The sequence below is a fragment of the Schistocerca piceifrons genome, chromosome 3, assembly GCF_021461385.2.
Source record: "Schistocerca piceifrons isolate TAMUIC-IGC-003096 chromosome 3, iqSchPice1.1, whole genome shotgun sequence".
Lineage (NCBI taxonomy): Eukaryota > Metazoa > Arthropoda > Insecta > Orthoptera > Acrididae > Schistocerca > Schistocerca piceifrons.
This window is the reverse complement of record NC_060140.1, coordinates 394,840,562-394,860,490: the sequence shown is the minus strand read 5'-3', so window position 1 is coordinate 394,860,490 and position 19,929 is coordinate 394,840,562. Positions and strand designations below refer to the sequence as shown.

Here is a 19,929-nt window from a genome sequence, read left to right as displayed (position 1 = left end):
TTTTCTCCGCTCAGGGAAAGATTGTTGTGATGTCCTCATTATCATTTCATCATAATCAGTGGAAGGCAAAGGAAAACCACCACTGGAATCACTTCCCTAGACGCTCATGCGGTGGAACTCTCTGACGACGCTTCCACCATGATAAGACCCGCTGTAAGGTAGAACACAAAGTTGTTTCCTTAGTTTACTGGACTAGCAGAAACATTTCCGTATAACGCGATTGACACACGCTGACAGCCTCATGCCTGTGCTCCGGCGGCAATGTCTCAAATCAAATTACAAGCGCCAATGCCCTGCTTAAATGATAAGATAATTCGCAAGGTGGAATGAGAGCACGCTCAGAGTAGTACTTATAAAAAATCTGTTTTTCTTATTTCACTAAACGGCACAGTTTTTACGTCGACATTCCAAGCAAGTGATTAACCAATGTTGCGTCCGATAAAAATGTCAATGATTCCCTGTCAACATCAGATAAAGTTTTGCCAGTTCCTCGAAGTAGATCAGTCAGTGGCACACTATTTTCAAAAATAACATGATATGAAAAATTCTTTGTTTCGTCAACGTAGTCACGCTAGTTGTCGTGTCGAATGTTTCACCACAGGCGACGACGGCGAAGTCATGCCTTCTTTATTGTGAGTCAATCCAAATGGTATAGTAAACGTAGAAGCCAATCATATAACTAGGAGTCCACGATTAGGCGTAAACTATTTGTTATTGATTCCATGGGAGATAACAATCTAATACCCTATTTTGCAACGAATCTGAATAGTATGGGTTAAGAAAAATTTGTGCAACCATATGCTGATCGCCGACGTGTGCTCGTCATTAAATACTAGGCTGCAAATATTGTTTCAGCTTTTCAGTCTTTTGAGGCCGACATACACTTGTTAAATGTATTCTGCACCATGATTTCTGAGTGTTTGGCTGTAATGTGTACTTCACGTTGCCTACCAAGAAGTAGGCACGAGTCGCTAAGCTAGAGAGCTACTTCACTCGTCAGCTTCGACAGGCAGGCTGATGCAGTTGACGCAAACGCTGTTTGTATTGAGGCGTAGGCAGACGATTAGGCTTTGATGAGCTTAAATGTGGTTCCTGTGACGCAACGGGGAGGTGACGTGACTGTGGCGCCCACGTACAGTTTCCATTCAAGTTTTATCTTTTCCTGCTAGAGTTGACTTGTTTGTGAGGATCTACAGACTACTGACGGTGGTGGATCAGTGATTCGTTAGGCGGCGGGCACGTACTGTGGATGTGAAAAAACGACCAGTTAAAAACAACCCCGTTATTTTGGTACTGAATAACTGCTGTTATTCGGAATTTGTGTGGTATCGGTTATTACAGGTCTTTTTCGATTTTTAATAATAACAGGGTAAATAAACCTGCATATCAGTTTGTCACAGCGACAGTGCTAAAATATGTGGTTTTTAAATGAAACTTTTTTTAAAAAACGACTGACGTTTATTCGTAAAATTTGTTTTGAAATATTGGATTGTTACAGAAATTGGAAAAACTAACCAGCACTATTTTAATAACAACGCCTACAGTTATGAACTAGCAACAGTCATTTGAATTAAGAATCGGTACAGCATTGCAGTGAGAATAATGTACCTCATACCATGTACTAGTACAGGTTTCCAGGTCCAAAAACAGAAAAGTCAGACTCGTTGTTATGTTTAGCTGGACTTTTTGCCCTAAAAGCCAGACTATTTATTTTAAACAGAAATAGTCAGTTGAATGTCTTCAATCGTTTACTAATAATGAGTTACCGTCAGTTTTTTGCTAGACCAAACTTAAACGTTCTTCAATCAAAAAACCATAGGTAAACATCCTTTTAATTCGGTAGTTATGATGCTAACTACCAGGTATGAAACAAACAATATTTTATTCAAAGTAATATCCATTGTTATTTATACATTTCTCCCACCTCTCCGGCAGGCTATGAAAGGCACGCCAAAAAAAACAATTCTTCTTCTGAAGCCAACCAGTCACGAGACATTTTCGTACATTTTCTTACGAACTGAAGCGTTGTTCAGCAAGTGTGTCTCCCAGTGATGCAAATATATGATAATTGGACGGAGCCAAGTCTGGAAAATAGTCCGCATGCCCTAATATTTCCCAACTGAACAGTTCAATCGTTTCCCTGACCCGTTTTGCTGTGTGTGATGGCGCGTTATCATGGAGCAGTATGACTCTGTGTTGCCTTTTTCCTATTCCGGTCGATTTTCAAGTAACGCTCGATTTAAATCGATCATTTGCTGTTGGTAGCGATCAGTATGAATGGATTCACCAGGTTTTAGCAGCTCATAATAGACGACCCCTTCTGGTCTCATCAAACACATAGTATTGTCTTCTTCCAAAGCGATTTGATCTTGCAGCGGATGGCGATGGTTTGCCTGGATTCACACATGATTTACGACATTTAGGATCCATTTTTTATTACCTGTCACTATTCGATGGGGAAACGACTTTCTTTTGTACCTGGCGAGCAGCATTTCATTAGTGATCTTTCGATTTGCTTGCTGTCTTTCATTCGGTTCATGCGGAACCCATTTTCGCACTTTCTGCACCTTTCTCCGTAGCTTTCAACCGAAGAGAAATGGCTTTCTGCGTCTCATTCAATTGCTCCGCGAGTTCCTGTTAAATTTGAGTATCATCTTCATCCAGTAAGGCCTGCAATTCGTTGTCTTCGAACTTTTTCGGTGGTTACGCTAAAATGTCCAAATGTGTATGAATTTCTAAGGGACCAAACTGTTTATGTCATCGGTCCCTAGACTTACATACTAGCTAAACTAACTTACGCTAAGAACAACCCACACACCGATGCCCGAGGGAGGACTCGAACCTCCGGCGGGAGGGACCGAGCAGTTCGTGACATAACGCCTCAAGCCCCGCGGCCACTTCGAGCGGCGGTGGTTACGTGCTCTTAGCGTTTCCCACCACAAAATCACCACTTTTGAATTCTTTAAACAACTCAAAACACTTTGTTTTCCTAAGAACATGTTCGCCGAAAACTTCGAGAAGCATTCGATGAGGTTCTGCAACAGTTTTCTTCAAATGATAATAGAAAACCAATGCTGTCCGCAGATCGTAGTTCCTGGGCACAAAACTCGACAAGTTTGCGCATTTGAAATAGATACCGATGTATAGAACTTGGGTTACTGTGTGTTGACATTCATCGTCTGCCGTTAAATGAATCAGATGGCGCTGCAGACGCGGTCTCACGGGCCCTACACTGACGGTTAGCAACGTCTATAGGGAAATTCCGGTTTCATACTTCTACATCTGGTAAGTGCTCAGTCTTCTTAATTGCTGTCTTCTTTCTAAGATAATCTTATATTGAAATAAAGTAAAAGTTCTTCAGTAAGCAAAATTTTAAAAAATGTACGTTCTTCTAGGACGGAAAATGAATAGAGATTCAGTAAGTCTCATTTTAGTTAGACCTACAAGCGAATAACAGTAATATGTAGTTAAGTATTAATACTTATCATTTGAGCCCACTTTATCAAGAACATTATTTTCCTTGGAAATCATTTCATACAACAATATGTTTGTCACAGTGCCGGTTTTGAATTTATTCCATATCCGGATCCCGCTCCAGCTACTGACGGGTCTGGGTGCTGACGAGTCCTCTCCATTTGGCTCGGTCCTCCCACCACTTTTCTTCCTCCACTTGCTGCCAGGTCACACCTCTCCTTTCCACAGATATTCTCACTCCCATTTTCCACCGTGTTCTTGGGCGCCCTCTAGGTCTTTTCTCATTCATCTTTAGTTCTTCCATAATTTTGGGGAGTCTCTTCCCATGCATCCTCTTAACATGCCCATACCATCTCAATCTCTTCTTTTCGGTTTCTTCTCTCATACTTTCTTGTTTAAGGACTTTTCTAATCTCTACATTCCTTACTCTGTCCATTCTTGTTTTTCCCTTAACTGCTCTGAGAAATTTCATTTCCACTGATTGTAGTCTGCTCCAGTCCATTTCTGTCATTGTCCATGTTTCTCCACCATAAGTGACAATAGGGAAGTAATAATTCTTATACATAACGAGTTACGCTTTTTCTGAAACTTCCTTATTCCAAATCAGGTGTTTTATTGTTTGGTAGAAATTGCCTCTCTTCTGTAACCCCCTATTAATTTCGTTAGTTATTCTTCAATCCCCAGATATTTCACTCTTTTATTTATTGTGTTCCTTTTAACCCAGTAGAAATAGCATTTTGGTCTACAAAAGATAAAGTAATATTGATTTCCTGTTATGTTGTATGTATAACCTCTCTTGTGAAAAATCCAAGTTCCAGACCTTCTGTTCAAAACCCTTAGGTACTTCGTTGCCACAAAGAAAGCAGTGATCTCTGGAATTGAAATCATGTTTATTCAACTATCTAAGGGTCCGTCCACATGCACTCTGGGAAGCTGCTCTTTAGAGGTAAACTGCTATCATCTTGTCAATTTTTTATCTCATTTGGCTTGAAGAATGAACCTGGGCTATTTAGAAAATCAGAATGTGTTACGTGCTGTGAGTTTATGGTTTGCACTCTAGTCACGAAGGCTGTTTACACTTCTATATTTCACTAAAGACGTTTCACCTTTGCTCAGATGTTACTCACAGATAAAACACACAGTTCGATGTGAAACCGACATTTCGAACAAACGGGCACGTATTACAATACAGCACGAACGTACACTCTCAGCAGTTAAACAGTAACTGATGAAAACTTTGCAAAACTCCAAGACCTTTCCAGTGGAATGGGGAATGCCGGAGAGGGGAGGAAGTGAGGGAAGAAGGGGGAGTAATGTCAACAATATACCAACAATGAAAATGAAATAAGATCTATTTTAAACTACATTTTGTTGAAATATGAGTATATGTAAAAGTGTCGAAAATTTGTTTTTTTTCAGAAATATCTACTCGCAAGATATTACATGATTTCGTGATATACATGTATTTATTGTATACATAATGGCTTAAAGGTGATATTACACTCAGGAGTATTATTTCTGACTGAGGATGGTATTTTCGATTTCGAGTCCACTGCCAGTAAAACCGTTAAGGCAACATTTTTCGGCGTATGTAAGGAATAATTACAAATATTTTGTATGAATCTTGTAGGAAATTAAACCTTTTGCACAATGGTTATTATGCATTATGCGCAAAACTGCACTAAGAAAGTTTTTAAGCGAAACCACTGACATTTCTAACATTTTGAGATTTGATGACATTTTTGCAGATATTCACAGCCTCGTGTCTCAGTAGCTGTTCCGAATTTTCCAACATTTTACAAATAAAACTTGCAGGAAATTTAAAGCTCTTTAAAATTACTGGCATGTTTTTCTCTAAAATGTACTAGAAGCGAGTTATTGAGCAAAAACTGAAAAAAGTGCCATTTCTTATCGTTATTTTCAAAGCGGCGGGTAACGCACTAGAGGGAACAAGTCTAAAACTCGTATTTTTTACGAGAGGAGTAATACATATAACATATCTGAAAATCAAAATTACTCAACCTTTTGCAATCCAACTCTTTTTTCAGAGCTATTTTTACTGGGCTATTTGTGCATTGGGTTCCCATGAAACAGGACACCCATTCGAAGGTGGCATAATCGACCGGAATTGCAAAGTAGTATTCTGCCAATTTCAGTAATTCCGAATAAAATTCTTCATTATGCACCTGGGTGTCTTTACAGAAGTTGGAGGGACGCGTGAGGGGTGGACGGGGCGGGGCTGGTGGACATCGACTTATAGACATATTTTATTTTGCCTCACTCGCTCTGCGCCTAGCGTGGTTGTGACGTTACGTGTTAGGCACGTTTGGTATATCTATGCGAAAGGCGTTCAATAAGAAATGCAAAACATATTTTTCTCGGCGAATTTCGATTGAGAAAATGCGGAATTTGCTGTGGGACATCGTGGAAGATTCCTCCTTCAGCCCCTATAGTTTCATGAAGTTCCTATGGGTGGCGACGCTATACGTAACCTTCAAAATGGATCCTTAACGGAGGTGCGTTCCAAGCAGACAGCTGTCATCTACTTTTTTTTTGCTGGAAAACCAGAGCGTCGCAGGATATTCAGAATGTCTACGGAGACCTGGAAGTGAACAACAGCTCTGTGAGTCGTTGGGCGAGGCGTCCATCATCGGGGCGACAAGGTTGCGCAAACCTGTCCAGTCTCCGGCGTGACGGCACGCCACACCCAGCTGTGACTCCTGCAGCGTTGTAACGTGCGGACACTCTCATTCGATGTGTTTGACGGTTCACAATCAAACACCTAGATGCACAGGTTGGTGTGCATCATCCACCAGTGGGAGTTTTCAAAAGTATGTGCCCACTGGGCTACAAAGGACGTGTCACAAGGCTGATCGTGACAATTTTTTGTCGAACATTTTCACAGGCGATGAAATATGCGTTCATCACTTCTATCTGGAAACAAAACGGCAATCTATGGAATGGCGCCACACAACCTCTCCTCTGAAGAGAGAGCCCCCCTGTGGCCCTGAGGGTTAGAATAAGCCCGAGATATTCCTGCCAGTCGTAAGAGGCGACTAAAAGGAGTCCCACACCTTTCAACCTTTATGTGATGGTCACAAATTTGAGGAGCTATTCCGTATGGTCGAATCTTCCTTAACAATCTTCAGTGCCGCATTGCCTCAACCGATTTCCTGAAATCAAGGAAAATGGAATCTGCCTATTGGTATTCATCCACTGTTCGCAGGCTGAGTTTGACACGAGCGACGTTTTCTAAATCTGTGTTGATTTGTTGAAACAAGCTTTTCTCTCTCAAGGACCGCTCGTATTTAAACAAAGAATTTGTTCAATGATTCTACAACAGACTGAGGTTAATAATATCAGTGTGCAATTTTTCGGATCCATTCTTTTAATCTTCGCTGTGCAGGAGTTACCTGCACTTTTCTAGCCTGGATGGCCACATAAAGAAACACACTCCTGCCGAAGTCAAGTTCATTACCTTAACTAATACGACACATTGCTCGGCATATGATGAAACGCTAAAGCCATTGAGTCAATAGCACGAACGAAAACATCTGACAGTCCGTAAGCCAATGTTGTACTTCAGTTTTAGTGTGAAATGAAAAGAAGTGAGGTATAACAACATAGAAATTTTTGAAAATTTCCTTAGTAATATGATTAACATAAAAGATAATCAAATGATGTTAAAACACCAACTGGAATCAAATCTACTTGATACCTTTTTCTGCTCTAATCTCTGAGCGCGCGTGTGCAAGCGCCTGTGCGGGTGTGTGCTTGAATGTAGTCAAGTATGAATCAGTTGCACGTAAAAAAAATTGAAGGCAGTTTAACAATAAGTTAAAGGCAATCATGTCATTGGTCCGTGTAATTCTTATTTATTTTATGGATTATAAACTAATTCCTTCCACATCATAGCGAGATACCTCTGTTAAGTAGCTTGGAATGTGCTACTAAATGCCGGCCGGGTTGGCCGAGCGGTTCTAGGCACTACAGTCTGGAACCGCGCTTCCGCTACGGTCGCAGGTTCGAATCCTGCCTAGGGCATGGATGTGTTTGATGTTCTTAGGTTAGTTAGGTTTAAGTAGTTCTAAGTTCTAGGAGACTGATGACCTCAGGAGTTAAGTCCCATAGTGCTCAGAGCCATTTGAACCATTTGCAACTAAATAACGAGCCACCTACAAAGAAACTTGCTGCAACATATTTCCATAGTCTACGAGCAAAATCATCAGACGAAAATTCGTTACCGTGGCACTTAACCCATGATACCACCACAACTTATGGGAGCAGTTATGATTCGCTATTGTACGAACTAGAGAAGAATCGGGATACAGCAAACATTAAAGCCCAACCGCTTCTGTCACAACAACAGACGAAAATTATTCAGATTCCGTGTGGGTTCGAGTAATACAGAAGTGACATCAGGCGCCCCCAAAGGTTGTGTTATACGCCCTTTGCTGATCTATACAAACGATGTAAGAGACAATCTGAGCAGCAGTCTTGGGTTGTCTGCAGATGATGTTGTCATTTTTCGTCTAGTAAAGTCATCAAAAGATCAAAACAAAGTGCAAAACGATTTAGAAAGGATATCTGAATGATGCGAAAATTGGCAATTGACCCTAAATAATGAAAAATGTGAGATCACCTATATCAGTGCTAAAAGGAATCCGTTAAATTTGGTTACATGATAAATCAGCCAAATCTAAAGGACGTAAAGCCAACTAAATACCTGGGAAATACAATTACGAACAACTTAAATTGGAAAGAACACGTAGAAAATGTTGTGTGGAAGGTGAACCAGAGACTGCGTTTTATTGGCAGAACAATAATAAGATGCAACAGATCTACTAAAGAGACTATCTACAATCACCTTTCCGTCCTCTTTTGGAGTACTGCTGCGCGGTGTGGGATCCTTACGAGGTAAGATTAATGGAGTACATCGATAAGGTTCAAAGAAGAGCAGCACGTTTTTTACTATCGAGAAATAGGGAAGAGAGTGTCAATGGCATGATCCAGGATTTGAGGTGGACATCACTAAAACAAAGGCGATTTTCGTTGCGGTAGAATCTTCTCACGATATTTCAATCACCGACTTGCTCCTTCAAATACAAAAATATTTTGTTGACGCCAACCTACATAGGAATCATAATAAAATAAGGGAAATCAGAGCCCGCACGGAAAGATAAAGCTGTTTGTTTTTCCGCGCGCTGTTCGTGATTGAAATAATAGAGAATTATTGTGTAAGTGGTTAGATGAACCCTCTGCCAGGCACTTAAAGTGTAACTTGCAGAGCATCAATGTAGATGTAGACGTGTTTCCGTAGCAGATGACCCATTGTTGTAGGTGCGTCCAGAGACTATAAGGAAGACTTGAAATCTGGCATTTTGCTGGTTACTACGAATATGTAGCTCCTCTTGAACGTTCATCACATAGCCACTGTCGATGCCAATTGAACGATGGAAGACAGAGCAGGCAATGTCACTGTCTTCGATGAGACAAGTAACGAACCACCAGACACAGTTGCACGCAGTCTGCACCGGGCAAGATGATGATGTGGTTAAGATTCTGGACACGACGTCGGGAGGAAAATCACTCAAATTGTGGAATAATTCCTCTAGAAACGACATTGCCTGTTTCTTACGCGTCCATTATGCTCCGTGTCTAATGAACCCGTCCCCCGCCTAATGTACTCGATACCTAACCGAAGGAAACGACTTCCACTTCTTTTAAGCATATCGTTAACATAATATAGACACGTCTTTTTCATCGCTTGCTCAAAATTAATTCAGAAGGTCTTCTGAGGTATACAACCGCTCATACAAGCATACACACTTTGTCAAGTCACACTGATGTGACTATATGCGTAAAGCCTCAATAACCACATGACAGAAAAGTGGATCCATGCCAAACCCAGTGCTGTGGCTATGTTTCTCGGTTGAGGATCCATGTCGCGAACAAACCGATAGTGGTAGTTCCACAGATTCTCTACTGGGTTTAAATCCGGGAAGTTTCGTGGACAGTGGGGTACGGCAAACTCATCCTTGATCTCTTCGAACGTACACTGCGAGCTGCGAGACACGTTGCATTCACCTGCTCGTAGACGTCATCGTACCGAGGAAACACAAACTGCATTTAGAGTTAGACATAGTCTCCAAGGATTGACGCATGCTTGTGTTGATCCATTGTGCCTTCCAGAATGACGAGATCACCCAGGGAATGCCCGAAATCATTCCTCAGACCATAACGCTGCCTCTTCCGGCCAACACCATTCCGACAATTGTTGCAGACTACCTGTTTTCAGACGTTTCACGCCGTACACGCCAAAGGCCATTTGTCCGATGGAGCATAGCACGCAATCCATGTGGAAAGGCCACTTGTCGCCAGTCAGTGAAAGTGCAGTTGCGGTGCTGGGGTGCAAATTGCAGCTTTCGTCGCCGATGAACAGCAGTCGGCATGAGAGCCTGAAGGAGGCTCTTGCTGCAACGTTCGCTGAACGGTCATTGAGGAGGAACAGTTGGTAGCCCCTTGGTTCATCTCGGCGATCAGTTGCGCAACAGTTGCACGTCTTTTCGCCCGTACACATTTCTAGCCGTGTCATCTATGCCCCGTGTTGCACCACGTTTGCACGCGGGATAGAATTAGCCGAGAGGTCTATGGCGCTGCAGTCATGGACTGTGCGGCTGGTACCGGCGGAAGTTCGAGTCCTCCCTCGGGCATGGCTGTGTGTGTGTTTGTCCTTAGGATAATTTAGGTTAAGTAGTGTGTATGCTTAGGGACTGATGACCTTCGCAGTTAAGTCCCTTACGATTTCACACACTTTTTTGCACCACGTTTACCTCGGCGCTCGTTTTGGATATTGTCATTTCGCCATCACGTCATACTTTACCCACAGCCGAACGCGAACAGTTAACAAACTTACCCATTTCGAATATGCTTCCACCCTTGGCTCGAAACCCGATGATAATGCCCTGCTGGACGTCAAATAAATCGCTCCATTATGACAACGACTGCTCCCCCCACGATACCCTCTATACATCCTCCAGTGCTAGTGTTGCCACCTGCCATCAGTAAGTGGTTATTGCATGATGATGTCGAACATAGGCGGTGGTCACACTAATGTGACGGTATCCTGTAAAAATCATCTGTTTATTTTATAATACGTTTTTAATCGTTCATGGACCACTGTTAGAGTGTCTTCAATCGTTACGATAAAGAAAATTTGTTCGCAAACGGGATCAAAGTATCCAACGCGCAACCGCTGCTTCCATAGATCAATGCGATCACTGCCGCGTCTTGAGAGCAGTGTTGAAATTCTGCGATTCTTACGCCTCAAAGCGAAAAATATTCAACCACTTGCCTGGGCACATGGCGCCGGTCCCGGCCCAGCACGAAACCAAAGTTTCCGGCGTTGTGGTCCGCTCTATAACGCAGGTTATAACATGGATACATAACGGCGGTTTCCTGCATGCATGATACACTACTGGCGATTAAAATTGCTACACCAAGAAGAAATGCAGATTATAAACGGGTATTCATTGGACAAATATATTATACTAGAACTGAAATGTGGTTACATTTTCACGCGTTTTGGGTGCATATATCCTGAGAAATCAGTACTCAGAACAACCACCTCTGGCCATAATAACGCCCTTGATACGCCTGAGCATTGAGTCAAACAGAGCTTGGACGGCGTGTACAGGTACAGCTGCCCATGCAGCTACAACACGATACCACAGTTCATCAAGAGTAGTCACTGGCGTATTGTGACGAGCCAGTTGCTCGGCCACCATTGACCAGATGGTTTCAGTTGGTGAGAGATCTGGAGAATGTGCTGGCCAGGGCAGCAGTCGAACATTTTCTGTATCCATAGAGGCCCGTACAGGACCTGCAACATGCGGTCGTGCATTATCCTGCTGAAATATGGGGTTTCGTAGGGATCGAATGAAGGGTAGAGCCACGGGTCGTAACACATCTGAAGTGTAACAGCCACTGTTCAAAGTACCGTCACTGCGAACAAGAGATGACCGAGTCGTGTAACCAATGGCACCCCATACCATCAAATGGCTCTGAGCACTATGGGACTTAACTTCTGAGGTCATGAGTCCCCTAGAAGTTAGAAATACTTAAACCTAACCAACATAGGGACATCACACACATACATGCCCGAGGCAGGATTCGAACGTGTGACCGTAGCGGTCGCGCGGTTCCAGACTGTAGCGCCTAGAACCGCTCGGCCACTCTGGCTGACCCTCATACCATCACGCCGGGTGATACGCCAGTATGGCGACGACGAATAGACGATTCAAATGTGCTGTCACCGCGATGTCGCCAAACACGGATGCGACCATAATGATGCTGTAAACAGAGCCTGGATTCATCCGAAAAAATGAGGTTTTGCCATTCGTGCACCCAGGTTCGTCGTTGAGTACACCATCGCAGGCGCTCCTGTCTGTGATACAGCGCCAAGGGTAACTGCTGCCATGGTCTCCGAGCTGATAGTCCATGCTGCTGCAAACGTCGCAACTGTTCGTGCAGATGGTTGTCTTGCAAACGTCCCCATCTGTTGACTCAGGGATCGAGACATGGCTGACAATCCATTACAGCCATGCGGATAAGATGCCTGTCATCTCGATTGCTAGTGATACGGGGCCGTTGGGATCCAGCACCGCGTTCCGTATTACTTTCCTTAACCCACCGTTTCCATATTCTGCTAACAGTCATTGGATCTCGACCAACGCGAGCAGCAATGTCGCGATACGATAAACTGCAATCGCGATAGGCTAAAATCCGACATTTATCAAAGTCGGAAACGTAATGATACGCATTTTTCCTCCTTACACGAGGCATCACAACAACGTTTCACCAGGCAACGCCGCTCAACTGCTGTTTGCGTACGAGAAATCGGTTGGAAACTTTCCTCGTGTCAGCACGTTGTAGGTGTCGCCACTGGCTCTAACCCTGTGTGAATACTCTGAAAAGCTAATCATTTGCATATCACAGCATCTTCTTTCTGTCGGTTAAATTTCGCGTCTGTAGCACGTCATCTTCTTGGAGTAGCTGTTTTAATGGCCAGTAGTGTGGTTTGTATGATTATATCTATGTGTAGTATGTGCAATATTCGACAGCTATTACTAAAACTACTTCTATACCTACATGGATACACTGCAAATCACATTTAAGTGCCTGGCAGAGGGTTCATCAAACCACTTTCACAATTCTCTATTATTCCAATCTTGTAATGCTCGCGGAAAGAATGAACTCGTATATCTTTCCGTACGAGCTCTGATTCCCTTATTTTATCGTAGCGATCGTTTCTCCCTATGTAGGTTGGTGTCAACAAAATATTTTCGCATTCGGAGGAGAAAGTTGGTCTTTGGAATTTCGTGATAAGATTCCGTCGCAACGAAAAACGCCTTTCTTTTAATGATGTCCAGCCCAAATCCTGTGTCATTTCAGTGTCACTCCCTCCCATATTTCGCACTAATTCAAGACATGCTGCCTTTCTTTGAACTTTTTTGATGTACTCCGTCAATCCTATCTGGTTAGGATCCCTCGCCGCGCAGCACTATTCTAGAAGAGGACAGGACAAGCGTAGTGTAGGTAGTCGTCTTAGTAGATCTTTTACGTTTTTTAAGTGTCCTGCCAATAAAACGCAGTTTTTGGTTAGCCTTCCCCACAAAATTTTCTATGTGTTCCTTCCAATTTAAGTTGTTCGTAATTGTAATACCAAGGTATTTAGTTGAATTTACGGCTTTTAGATTAGACCCGATTTATCGTGTAACCAAAGTTTAACGAATTCCTTTTCGTACTCATGTGGATGATCTCACACTTTTTGTTATTTAGGGTCAACTGCCAATTTTCGTACATTTAGATATCTTTTCTAAATCGTTTGGCAATTTGTTTTGATCTTCTGATGACTTTATTAGTCGATAAACGACAGCGTCATCTACAAACAACCGAAGATGGCTGCTCAGATTGTCTCCCAAATCGTTTATATAGATAAGGAACAGCAAAGGGCCTGTAGCACTAACTTGAGGAACGCCAGAAATCACTTCTGTTTTACTCGATGGCTTTCCGTCAATTACTACGAAATGTGACCTCTCTGACAGGAAATCACAAATCCAGTCACATAACTGAGACGATATTCCATAAGCACGCAGTTTCACTACAAGCCGCTTCTGTGGTACAGTGTCAAAAGCCTTTCGGAAATCCAGAAATACGGAACCGATCTGAAATCCTTTGTCATTAGCACTCAAAACTTCATGTGAATAAAGAGCTAGTTGTGTTTCACAAGAACGACGTTTTCTGAACCCATGTTAACTGTATGTCAATAGACCGTTTCTTCGAAGTAATTCATAATGTTCGAACTCAATATATGTTCCAAAATCCTGCTGCATATCGACGTTAACGATATGTACCTGTAATGTAGTGGATTACTCCTACTAATTTTCTTGAATATCAGTGTGACCTGTGCAACTTTCCAGTCTTTGGGTACGGTTCTTTCGTCAAGCGAACAGTTGTATATGATTGTTAAGTATGGAGCTAATGCATCAGCATACTCCGAAAGGAACCTAACTGGTATACAGTCTGGACCAGAAGACTTGATTTTATTAAGAGATTTAAGTTGCTTCACTACTCCTATGATATTTACTTCTGCGTTACTCGTGTTGGCAGCTGTTCTAGATTCGAATTCTGGAATATTTACTTCGTCTTCTTCTGTGAAAGCGTTACGGAAGGCTGTGTTTAGTAACTCTGCTTTGGCAGCACTGTCTTCGATAGTATTTCCATTGCTATCGCGCAGAGAAGACATTGATTGTTTCTTGCCCCTAACATACTTCACATACGACCAGAATCTCTTTGGATTATCTGACAAGTTTCGAGACAATGTTTCGATGTGGAAACGGTTATAAGCATCTCGCATTGAAGTCCGCGCTAAATTTCGAGCTTCTGTAAAAGATCGCCAATCTTGGGGATTTTGCGTCTGTTTAAAATTGGCATGTTTGTTTCGTTGTTTCTGCAACAGTGTTTTAACCCGTTTTGTGTACCAAGGAGGATCAGCTCCGTCGTTTGTTAATTTATTTTGTATAAATCTCTCAATTGCTGCCGATACTAATTCTTTGAATTCAAGGCACATCTGGTCTACACCTATATTATTAATTTGGCATGAGTGGAGATTGTCTCTCAGGAAGGCGTCATTTGAATTTTTGTCTGCTTTTTTGAACAGGTATATTTTTTGCTTATTTTTCGAGGATTTGGGGATTACAGTATTCAATCTCGCTACGACAACTCTGTTTTCACTAACCCCTGTATCGGTTTTGATGCTCGTTATTAACTCAGGATTATTTGTTGCTAAGAGGACAAGTGTGTTTTCACAACCGTTTACTATTCGCGTTGGCTCATGAACTTGTGGCTATGATGTACGGCAAAAGAGGGAACAAAAATATATATCTAAATGTGAAACACTATATAGTTTGTTACTACGTGTCCACTCTACAACGTGAAAAGTCGCGAACAATAGCAGCTTACCACCTCACAGATGCTACAACTGATGATACGTCTTCTGATGCTGAATCAAAGAAATAAATAAAAGCAGCAGTACGCACAATTAAACGAGACTATTGATGCGAAATGCAGTTTACTGATAACCATATGGTCAGTACTGCTATCGTTCATAACACATTTCCTTATTCAAAACAAGCCTTTCTTTCCTTCTGTTCTGTGTAAGCTCATCACATACTTTCTCATATGCATGTTTTCCAATATATCTTACCTACTACAAGTTTTGCACTGTTTTCCCTCATTTAATACCATTTTTGGCGGCCGCTGTGGTCGAGCGGTTCTAGACGCTTTAGTCCGGAACGACGCGCCTGCTACGGTCGCAGGTTCGAATCCTGCCTCGGGCATGGATGTGTGTGATGTCCTTAGGTTAGTTAGGTTCAAGTAGTTTTAAGTCTAGGGTTCTGATGTCCTCAGATGTTAAGTCCCATAGTGCTCAGAGCCATTTGGACCATATTTATATCAAAGAATGTCTCCATACGACTGAAATTCTTTCTGTAACTTTGACCATTAATCATTTAACATCTATCTAAACTGAGTCGAATGTTAAATTTTAATATGAATCATTGCCGTTAAATTAAAGATTTAATTTCCTTTGATGAGCTTTACATGATGTATGTTGGTTAATTGCATATGTATCATTTTTACACACACCCACACCCAACCACCCACGTATATACATATATATATATATACATATACAGGGTGAGTCACCTAACATTACCGCTGGATATATTTCTTAAACCACATCAAATACTGACGAATCGATTCCACAGACCGAACGTGAGGAGAGGGGCTAGAGTAATTGGTTAATACAAACCATAAAAAATGCACGGAAGTATGTTTTTTTAACACAAACCTACGTTTTTTTAAATGGAACCCCGTTAGTTTTGTTAGCACATCTGAACATATAAACAAATACGTAATCAGTGCCGTTTGTTGCATTGTAAAATGTTAATTAAATCCGGAGATATTGTAACCTAAAGTTGACGCTTGAGTACCACTCCTCCACTGTTCGATCGCGTGTATCGGAGAGCACCGAATTACGTAGGGATCCAAAGGGAACGGTGATGGACCTTAGCTACAGAAGAGACTGGAACAGCACATTACGTCCACATGCTAACACCTTTTTATTGGTCTTTTTCACTGACGCACATGTACATTACCATGAGGGGTGAGGTACACGTACACACGCGGTTTCCGTTTTCAATTATGGAGTGGAATAGAGTGTGTCCCGCCATGTCAGGCCAATAGATGTTCAATGTGGTGGCCATCATTTGCTGCACACAATTTCAATCTCTGGCGTAATGAATGTCGTACACGCCGCAGTACATCTGGTGTAATGTCGCCGCAGGCTGCCACAATACGTTGTTTCATATCCTCTGGGGTTGAAGGCACATCACGGTACACATTCTCCTTTAACGTACCCCACAGAAAGAAGTCCAGAGGTGTAGATCAGGAGAACGGGCTGGTCAATTTATGCGTCCTCCACGTCCTATGAGACGCCCGTCGAACATCCTGTCAAGGGTCAGTCTAGTGTTAATTGCGGAACGTGCAGGTGCACCATCATGCTGATACCACATACGTCGACGCGTTTCCAGTGGGACATTTTCGAGCAACGTTGCAGATCATTCTGTAGAAACGCGATGTATGTTGCAGCTGTTTGGGCCTCTGCAATGAAGTGAGGACCAATGAGGTGGTCACCAATGAATCCACACCATACATTTACAGTCCACGGTCGCTGTCGTTCTATCAAATCGAGGATTGTCCACGGACCAGTAATGCATGTTCCGTAGATTCACTGCCCCGTGGTTTGTGAAACCCGCTTCATCGGTAAACAGGTAGAACTGCAACGCATTCTCTGTTAATGCCCATTGACAGAATTGCACTCGATGATTAAAGTCATAACCATGTAATTGCTGATATAGCGACACATGAAACGGGTGAAAGCGGTGACGATGCAGTATGCGCATGACACTACTTTGACTCAGTCCACCGGCTCTCGCAATGTCCCGTGTACTCCTGTGTGGGTTCATGGCAACAGCAGCTAACACACCAACTGCACCCGCTTCTCCTGTGACGGGCCTGTTACGGACCCGCTTGCGTGCTACGACCATACCTGTTGCATACAGTTGGCGGTAGATGTTTTGCAATGTGCGGCACGTTGGATGCTCTCTGTCCGGGTACCGTTCTGCATACGCCCTGCAGGATTCAGCTGCATTTCGTCGACACTCGCCATAGATGAGTATCATCTCCGCCTTTTCAGAGTTCAAATACACCATGGTCAGAGTTCCTACAGCACTACACTATCACAGACGTCTGGTAACACGGTGTACTACAGTTGGTCTGCGTGCGGAGACGAATGCAGAATAGCAATAGCAGCAAGCGCTACATGCGGATACTGCGACAGCTAGATCAAACCACCACAGTGCACCACAGCCACACTCGTAAACACGGTCGTCATCGTAAACATGTCCCTGCAGATGCTGCTCGCCGACCGTGGCCCGAGTTTGTTACAACACGCAACTGAACGTCGGAGGTTTCAAGCGTCAACTTTAGGTTACAATATCTCCGGATGTAAGTAACATTTTACAATGCAACAAACGGCACCGATTACGTATTTGTTTATATGTTCAGGTGTGCTAACAAAACTAACGTGGTTCCATTTAAAAAAAACGTAGGTTTGTGTTAAAAAACATACTTCCGTGCATTTTTGTATGGTTTGTATTAAACAATTACACTAGCCCCTCTCCTCACGTTCGGTCTGTGGAATCGGTTCGTCAGTATTTGATGTGGTTTACGAAATATATCCAGCGGTAACGTTAGGTGACTCACCCTGTATACTATGTTTATCCGGACAGAAGTTCGTGGCGCCCTCCATCGGTAATGTTGGTATTCAATATGCAGTTGGCCTACCCTTAGCCTTGGTGACAGCTTCCACTCTCGCAGACATACGTTCAGTCAGGTGCTGGAAGGTTACTTGGGGAATGGCAGCCCATGCTTCACGGAGTTCTGTACTGAGGAGAAAGATCGATGTCGGTCGGTGAGGCCTGGCACGAAATCGGCGTTCCAAAGCATCCCAAAAGTGTTCCATAGGATTCAGGTCAGGACTCTGTGCAGGCCAGTCCATTACAGGCATGTTATTGTCCTGTAACCACTCCGCCACATGCCGTGCTTTATGAACAGGTGCTCGATCGTATTGAAAAATGCAATCGCCATCCGTGAATTTGCTCTTCAACAGTGCGAAGCAAGAAGGTGCTTAAAACCCCAATGTAGGCCTGTGCTGTGATAGTGCCACGCAAAACAACATAGGGTGCATGCCTCCTCCACGAAAAACAGGACCACACCATAACACCACCGCCTCCAAATTTTATTGTTGACACTAAGCAAGCTGGCAGAAGACGTTTACCGGGCATTTGTCATACCCACACCCTACCATCGGATCGCCACATTGTGTACCGTGGTTCGTTACTCCACACAATGTTTTTCAGCTGTTCACTCGTCCAATTTTTATGCTCCTTACACCAAGTGAGGCGTCGTTTGGCGTATACCGGCGTGATGTGTGGCCTATGAGCAGCCGCTTGACCATGAAGTCCGAGTTTTGTCACCTCCCGCTAAGTGTCATAGTACTTACAGTGGATCCTGACGTGTTAGGAATTTCTGTGTGATGGTCTGCCTATTACACATTACGACCCTCTTCAACAGTCAGCGGTGTCTGTGAGTCAACAGACAAGGTCGGCCTGTAAGCTTTTGTGCTGTACGTCTCCCTTCACGTTTCCGCTTCACTATTACATAGGAAACAGTGGACCTAGGGATGTTTAGGAGAGTGGAAATCTCGCGTACGCACGTATGACACCAGTGACACCCAAGCACTTGATTACTTTCGAAGTCCATGAGTTCCGCGGAGCGTCCCATTCTGCACTCCCAGGATGTATAATGACTACTGAGGACGCTGATATGGAGTACATGGCAGTAGGTGGCAGCACAATCTACCTAATATGAAAATCGTATGTGTTTGGGGGTGTATGGATACTTTTGATCACATATATCTGATTATGGCCATTAGAATCTCTCTCAGATCGGACCAGAGTCTCAGACATACAGTATCTATTACATGACAGTGAAATAATTAGTTTGATATGTCAAATAGTATTGGAATGATGTGTGTGTCTATAGTGACAATGTGAGTAATACTGACTATGAAACTTCCTGGCGGATTAAGACTGTGTGCCGGACCGAGACTCGAACTCGGGACCTTTGCCTTTCACGGGCAAGTGCTCTACCAACTGAGCTACCCAAGCACGACTCATGCCCCGTCCTCACAGCTGTACTTCCGTCAGGACCTCGTCCCCTACCTTCCAAACTTCACAGAAGCGCTCCTACGAAACTTGCAGAACTAGCACTCCTCGAAGAAACGATATACTAATACTGACTATGAATTAATAAAGTTAACACTGTCAGTATTACTGACAGTACTGTTACTACTTCTGCTGCTAGTGTCACTAATAGTGAAAACAGTAATAATAATAACGACAATAATAACAATAATGGTATTGGATACAAAAAGAATTTATAGATGGTCAAGATAGTGTCCTGATAAGAGTATATCGAGTTCTGGAGAAACGAAATTTAAAGAGACAACACGAGCTAAGAATGCTTGGAAATTTGGAAGATCTGGTTGGAAAGGAGGACGTACAAGGGTAACGAGTGCTTGCAGAGACAATGATAATCATTGTTGTTGTTTTAATAGATAAGGGATTAACTGTTTACTGAAGTTGGAGATGTTATTCATTTCTGTAATATAACGAGTGAGATTATTCCAGAGTCAGGTTCCTGCTACTGAGAAGAATTTGGAGATAGTGGTTGTACGATGAAGTGAGACAGAAAGGATGTTTCTACCTT

At 42.9% G+C, this 19,929-nt stretch overlaps 1 non-coding gene across 1 annotated transcript; it reads right to left on the bottom strand.

Moving 5' to 3' along the window:
* Positions 1-19,254: 19,254 nt before the first annotated feature.
* On the bottom strand, positions 19,255-19,329 carry Trnas-uga. The gene has a single exon. It is a non-coding gene; the product is annotated as a tRNA-Ser (tRNA).
* Between the last annotated feature and the right edge of the window lie 600 nt (positions 19,330-19,929).